Source organism: Orcinus orca, chromosome 7 (assembly GCF_937001465.1).
Source record: "Orcinus orca chromosome 7, mOrcOrc1.1, whole genome shotgun sequence".
NCBI classification, from domain to species: domain Eukaryota; kingdom Metazoa; phylum Chordata; class Mammalia; order Artiodactyla; family Delphinidae; genus Orcinus; species Orcinus orca.
In genome coordinates this window covers 60529522-60537556 of record NC_064565.1, presented here as the reverse complement: position 1 = coordinate 60537556, position 8035 = coordinate 60529522, and the positions used below count along the sequence as shown (strand labels likewise).

General features: G+C 40.2%; 1 non-coding gene across 1 annotated transcript; it reads right to left on the bottom strand.

Annotated features, from left to right (window-relative positions):
- Positions 1-7247: 7247 nt before the first annotated feature.
- Positions 7248-7319, bottom strand: TRNAE-UUC (transfer RNA glutamic acid (anticodon UUC)). Its single transcript has one exon. It is a non-coding gene; the product is annotated as a tRNA-Glu (tRNA).
- Between the last annotated feature and the right edge of the window lie 716 nt (positions 7320-8035).

The window sequence follows — 8035 nt, the reverse complement described above, 5'->3', positions numbered from 1 at the left end:
ACTGAGTCATGCTCTTGGACAAACGAGATCAGTTATACTTGCTTAAAAGTTGATTAGAAAGAGTTTTGGGGGAGATGATTTCATGGCTCCATGACTAATTCCCAATAACAGGTCCAAAGCATGAGCAAATACGGTAGGCTTTATACATTTTCTCCCAGCCTCTAGCATGGGGATAGGGGAAGAACAAAAAGCAGCTCTGCCATTGTGTGGTTGGTGATGCCTTCCACTCCATGCCGCTCCCTGACCCATTTCATCTTTAAGAGTCTTTTACAGCCCCTAGTTCCCATTAGCATTACACGTATCCATCATCACAACGCATTTGAAGATGGCACTAAAGACTTCCTGTTAATCAGGAGGACGAATCCCAGAGCATCGTGCCAACGCTGAGCAGGAGAACCTCAGCACAACGGAGGCTTCCTAGAAACTTAGAAGATCCCCCACCAAAGTCTCTCAGCCTCCCTCTTCATTAAAGGCTTTGTTTTTTCTCTCTCCAACTCTAGTTTCATTTTGTGAAAAGGTTCACCGCCTTATGTGCCATGAGCAGACAAGCTTATCGAATGAACTGTAAATCTAATCAGTTTGGCACAGGGGTTTCATGGGAGCCATGTAAACAATAGCTGGACTTGTGTTAAGCTTCAGTGACTCCAACTGATTCCCAGTGTGGTTCATTTGTGCAGAACAGTTGGAGATACAAAGCCAAGCCCATTAATTTCAGGAGAGTGGTTCTAACAGAGGAACAAGCTGTCAGTCCTCGGGAGGGTTTCAATCCAAGCTCTAACGACAGGATTTTATTTATGGCATAAGATATGTCTTTGAGTTACTCAGTTTCTTTCCATTTCCTCAATATTCTGTATTTCTAAGAAGATCCTGGCAATTCTTGTTGAAATTGGAATCGTGTGGAAAAATGGGCAAAGAATGTCTCCAAGTTCCTCTGACCCCTCATAACAGTGGTCAAAGTGGGGTCCTGAATCCCCACCCAAGAGTTTTCTTAACATGGCGGCGCCCCAGGTTACCTCTGAAAAGTGGACTTAATTCGTTTCAGCAACCAATTCAGTTCTATATCTCATCTGTATACTTTCACAGCAACACATTTATTTTTTTAATGTGCATGACACTCTCAAGATTGTGAAGTTTATGTAGTTACAGCACGGAAGTCACACCAGTTTTCAATCTGCTAAATCGCATGTGCTTAAGTTTCCAGATGGAAAAATGAATATTCACCACAGCTCCATCAGGAATGCCAATTTCCCATCACTCCCTAGCATTGGGCAATGCAGTTTAAGTACTGTGTTAATTTAAGACATTTTCTGGTCCTCCAAGACTTGTATTTACATACTAGCTGAAACTGCAAGTGGAAATGAATGGGGGATGATGATATTTGCTTATCTCAATTTTTCTGTGAGAAGGAGAAAAGCACTTATGCTTGAAACAAGCAGATGTGAAAACACTTCTCACTAATCAAAATGTTTACCACTAGTTTAGGAGAGGCTGCCTGTTTAGAGGCAGTGAACCTGATACATATACTTAGCAAGACGAGTGTATTTGGTGTGACAGAACCTTGAAGCAGAACTTTTTCAGCTTAGCTCAAGATTAACATGAGCAATGCCACATTTCTTTGCTTATTAGGCTTTTCACAGTTCATGAACTTGGATTTGAGAGTGACTCGTGTCTATTTCAGCGTAGACTCTCTCACACCAATACATTCTCAGCTTCAAGTCACTATAACCAAAAGCAATACAGGGAGAAAAATGCAAAGAACAATGTCACTACAAGATTCAAAGAATTAGCTTTGTAAAATATTTTATACTAAATTAATGAAACTTTAATTGGTATAAATTAAATATCTACTATTCTGGAAGACAACAAAAATCATGCGATTGCTCTCAATTTGATCCCAGGCATTTGATAATATTCATAACAGAAAATTCATGAAATAATATGACAGAAATTTACCAGCATGATTCTGTAAAAAGCTCTGCATAACAAACCACTCTGATTTCTTTCTATAATAAAATTATGGCCACATAAACTGGTAGAAAGTGACAAGAAGTCCACCTGCATTTTCTTGATTAAGACCATTGTGGTTGTAAAATGCATAGGCTCCCACCTGAAACTAGCTTAAGCTATACAATTAAAATTCAACAAAGTTTATGGAACTAATTATAACAATAATAACTAACATTTATGGGATATTTGCTCTGTAGTAGGTACTGTTCCCAGCACGCATTTTCATTGACTCATTCATTTAATCTTTGCAATAACCCATATCATTAGTAATCCCATTTTATACATAAGGGAAGTCAGGAACAGCAGGGTCACATAAGTCCCCCAAGTTACATAAATCCGAAGGGGAGCCAGATTTTGATTCCAGGTGGGCCGGCTCCAAAGCCTGTATGCATGACCCACACACCCAACCAATTCATTACGTGACTCTATCAATCAGGAAAAAGTGTTATCTTCTGGTTTTATTTTGGTCCGAGTTAGAGTTGGGGCTTATGGATTAAACTCAGAAGGTAGTAGTGTTCAATGGAACAGTGTCCACCTGTGATGTTCTGAGGAGAGTCTCATGGGGTTCATTCTTAGACTCTATCTCATTCAATATCAGTATTTATTAGGCAGAAAAACGAGTTAGAATATATGCCCTCAATTTTTACATGATAATGACTTTAGTGAAATTGTTAATACCATGAAAGGCAATAGAAATTCAAACGAACAGCAAATGGGGAATATAGTTCTATAAAAACTACTCAATTTAGAGTTATTTGTAGTGAGGTGGACGGACCTAGAGTCTGTCATACAGAGTGAAGTAAGTCAGAAAGAGAAAAACAAATACCGTATGCTAACATATATATGGATTCTAAAAAAAAAAACGTTCTGAAGAACCTAGGGGCAGGACAGGAATAAAGACGCAGACATAGAGAATGGACTTGAGGACACGGTGAGGGGGAAGGGTAAGCTGAGATGAAGAGAGAGAGTGGCATAGACATATATACACTACGAAATGTAAAATAGCTAGCTAGTGGGAAGCAGCCGCATAACACAGGGAGATCAGCTCAGTGCTTTGTGACCACCTAGAGGGGTGGGATAGGGAGGGTGGGAGGGACTTGCAAGAGGGAGGGATATGGGGATATATGTATACATATAGCTGATTCACTTTGTTATACAGCAGAAACTAACACAACATTGTAAAGCAATTATACTCCAATAAAGATGTTAAAAAAATATCCTAAACAAAACAAAAAAGCCCACTCAATTTAGATGTGCCAGACGTGCCAAGATGTTTTATTTGTTTTGTTTTGTTTTGTTTTTCGGTACGCGGGCCTCTCACTGTTGTGGCCTCTCCCGTTGCGGAGCACAGGCTCCAGACGCGCAGGCCCAGCGGCCACGGTCTACGGGCCCAGCCGCTCCGCGGCATGCGGGATCCTCCCGGACCGGGGCACGAACCCGTGTCCCCTGCATCAGAAGGTGGACTCTCAACCACTGCGCCACCAGGGAAGCCCTCAAGATGTTTTTTAATCACAGTGCCAAATCAACCACTCCCCGCTGCGTGCTCTTAGTTTTTCTGCTGGGTTTTTTTTTTTTTTTTTTGGTTTGCTTTTTAATTTTTTTATTTATATTTTTGGCTGTGTTGGGTCTTCGTTGCTGTGCGCGGGCTTCCTCTAGTTGTGGTGAGCAAGGGCTACTCTTCATTGCGGTGCATGGGCTTCTCATTGCGGTGGCTTCTCTTGTTGCGGAGCATGGACTCTAGGCACACAGGCTTCAGTAGTTGTGGCATGCGGGCTCAGTAGTTGCAGCACACAGGCTCTAGGGTGCACAGGATTCAGTAGTTGTGGCTCAGGGTCTCTAGGGCGTGGGCTCAGTAGTTGTGGCACACGGGCTTAGTTGCTCCATGGCATGTGGGATCTTCCCAGACCAGGGATTGAACCCGTGTCCTCTGCACTGGCAGCCGGATTCTTAACCACTGCACCACCAGGAAAGTGGCCTCTGCGTGTTCTTTGAATGACCACCTCCCATGCCCAGCACAGATGATTGCACATGGGTGAACACCTGACCCAGGGTTGTCGGATCACCCTTGGGTCACAGTCAGTCCACAGGCTGGAATGAAAAGATGAGCTGGGCCTATCAGATCCCCACTCTTGGGAATTTGCTTTGGAAAACAGTGACCCAGTTGGCAACAGTAACTTAAGGTGAAAAGTTGTGATGTAGGAAAGGAAAGAAGAGGCCATTGTGGCCATGTCATGGGCAAGCCAAAGCTAAAAGGGAGCAGAAGCTTTGAGTGAGAAGACAGAGCAAGGTAGTCAGTTTAGAGGGGAGAATGAGGCAGAAATAAAGTCACAGAAAGGTTTCAAGGGTAGGAAAACTCTGTTTTATACTACATGGTGTCTTATTTATCACTCATTAGGAATCTACTTGACACAATCTCTCCGGTGTTCTATGTTCTTCAGTGATTTCTTTTGGTTATAAGAGTAACTATGGCTAGGGTGATGTTCCCCTGATATTTGGGGAGGGGTTTATAACTTGGTCTGATTTGAAAGAACATTCTCTCCAGTCTCACTATGACTAAGGCAAGTCCGCGCCCAAATACCTGAGGGTTGTGCCCATACACGCTGCAATTGAGATAACGTAACCTCAGGTGCTATTTATCTGAAGGGCTCCCAAGCTGCTGAGCTCCTGGCAGCTGTTCAAGAAGAAGGAACACCCATACTTGGGAAGGAATAGTAGCTCCCATGGTAAGCACAAGACCTATAAGTAGAAGCCGTAACACCTTGCAAGCTGACTGCCAGCTCTCACCGTCTCAGATAAGTGATTAGCTTTTACTCAGTCCCTTGTAGCTGAATAGGACACAGGGGGTGAGGCACAGGGAGTGTGTATTTAGCACAAGTGCTCGATGAGGCTCTGTGCATTGTGGTGCAAGATACCAACGAGTCCTGCCTAGGTAGAAGGAGACAGGTACAGCCTAAATGATTGTCAAAGCCCTCCAAAGGCTGAGCAATTTGTGTGATTACCCTTCACCTTTCCTCTCAACTGGGCACAGCTCTGACCTCTAAATTTCACCACAACGTTCTCTGTGCCCCTGGAGTGCTGTTCGCTGCCTTGGTTTCTTCATCTGCAGAATAGGGTTCTCGGTGCCTGTCTCCAAAGGAGAATCAGTTGGTTCAAGCCCGAGATAGGTGTTGAAAATATCGATCAATGGTCACAAAATCTCATTACGACAATCACAAAAGGTTTCCCAATGCCTTCTGTTTTCCTGGAATATGTTTTTTTAAATCACTTACAACTTGAAATAAGCTCAGGTAATGTTTCTCAAACTGAGATTCACAAGTTCTGAAAGAATTTTTTGATTTGGGGTTTTCCTTAAGACTATGATCTAAGAAAAGTAATATGAGTGTTCTGAACGATTAGGATGACCACCTTGTAACCAAACGCTGTCCAGAATTCAGCATCTGCATTTGTGTCTCCAAGAGACCCTGCGCTAAACCCTCAGTGTCATATATTATACAACATTGTACACACATGGTATACAAGGCAAAGTACTAAATTGATTGGACAACCAATATAATGGATCAATGGATAGAAACCCAACCGTAAAAGCTAAAAATAACAGCAGTGACCACAATGAAGCGTCAAATAATCCATCATATTCAAGATGGAAAGAATCAAGTCAACTAGTGAAATGTAAAACAACTGAACACATATGTTATTAAACCCAACATCAGCAATTTTGTTTCCATAACATACCATCTGTTGCTCATTTAAATTTTACTTATTTTGTAAATATGGATGTTTAATTGATAAATGTCTTTTGGTGCTATGTCTGTTTAAGGGTCATAAACCTAAGAGGTATATACCTAGTTTTGTGTGTGTCTATATTTAAGTAATGTTACTTAAAAGTAATAGTAATTTGAGTCATCACTTGGGCTACTAAGAACTCTTTCCATGAAAAGCCATCCGTACATTACTTTGAAAAACACTGAATTAAGGAATTAGCTGGGTTTTGTATATTAAATAGAAAATCGCATTCTAATGTTAGCTATTATAAAGGAGTTTTGTCAGTAACTTTCAAGCGGAGATTTAAATAAAGCTGGTGGATCTTCCTAATGTTATTCAAATGCACATTAATTCATCTCAATGCACAGTAATTCATACAGTCACTCATTGATTCATCGAACATTGAATAGCTACTATTAACAGGCACTGTGCGGGAATGACAATGAGTAATATGGTAGTATTTTTACCTTCAGGCTTCACGGCATAGTTGATAAACCTAAGAAATGCCCAGTAGAAATCTGTTTGCCTGGAAATCAGTAGACACCTCTTTGGGGAGAAAAACTCGAATGGTACGTGTTCACCTCTGAGTTTGTCTACCCTATTAGTAGAATGACCAAATATGTTATTTAATCCTATCCTATTCACCTGTTCCTATGATAGCACCATACTGTTCTAATCAAAAAAAGTTTATCATATATTTTTAAACGTGGGCAAGTCCTACATCATTATTCTACTTTTTCAGGATTTTCCTAGATACTCCTACATGTTTTTTTTTTTTCAGGTAAACATTAGAACATTTTTGTCAAGTTCTCCCTAAAATCCCATTGGCATTTTTCATTAGGAATGTGTTAATAATCAGAGCTTAATTGAGGAGATTGACTTATTAATATTGTGTCTTCAGTGGTAGAAATATAGAAAATGTTTCTCCATGTATTCAAATCCTCCTTTCCATGTCTCAAAAAGAAACTGTTTTTTTCTAAATATAAGTCTAGCACATTTCTATTCCCATGTATTTTATGTTTTGTGTGTATGTATGTCTTGTGAATGGGATCTCAATTTTTATTACATTTTCCATTAATTGCTTGCATATAGAACAGTACTGATCTGCATAATTATTTTGTAACTGATCCCCCTAAACGCTTATTAGTTCTGATAACTGAGTAACCCCAAGTCTTTTCACCTGAATGCCCCAAGTGGCAGATGCCACTTTAACTGATGTGATTAACTCAATTTCTTTAAATCTCTTATTTTGCCATTACTTGCATTTGATTCCTTAATATGGTATTTGTTGTAATATAAACAAATTTGGAGAAACAATTTTATTAATAAAATCGATTCTCTAGGATGACATGTCATGCTTATTTCCCAGTATGTTCATTCCAATTTGACAAACATAGTTTTTCACTTGCTTCCCTTGGTTTAGACAGTCTTGTTTTGTATTTTGTGGGGGCCGTGCAGGGCAGCTTGTGGGATCATAGTTCCCCAACCAGGGATTGAACCTGGGCCACAGCAGTGAAAGTGCCAAGTCCTAACCACTGGACCACCAGGGAACTCCTAAAACAGTTTTCTAATTTTTAAATTAGGATTATTTCATCTCCTTTTAAATACGTAAATCTCGCAAAATATTTTATTGTAAAACAGCAATGTAACAGGTTCTAAAATATTTATGCTACACTTTACTTAGTCAGATGCCTTACATTAACTTTTAATTTAGTGATAACATTGAATAATAACACACTGTTTCAGATTTCCAAACAGTGACAGGTCAAAAGCAAAAATCTGGTTGCTAATCGGCTGCCCATGTGGCATGTCAAACTCTGGTTTCGAGCAGCAGAATTTGGCATTTTCATTCTGCTTGCTCACTGCCCTGGCCCAAGGAAATGAGTTGGATGAGTGCCCTTCTTTTTTATTCAGAGATGCCATAGATTAATTGTAAAGACTTCCTTTCATCTACATAACAGAATGGGTTCAGATAGCCTTTTAAGCTATTATCTGCAGTTTGGAACTTTGTGCTGGAAAGTCATAGCATTTATACAAAAGAGGTCTGTTAGAAACAGTGAACAGTGAGAGTTTGACATTTTTCTCCTTCTGCCTCCAGAAAAGAAACCAAAGCAACTATTTGATTACATTTATGTATTTCATAAAAGAATGTGGGGTTATATTCAAATGCCAGCAAACCTCATGGAAATGACAAAACTCTGCAGCTCGTTTAAGTGGGCATTCTCATCAATACCTCACTCCCATTGAGCTGATGGAAGGAGAGTGG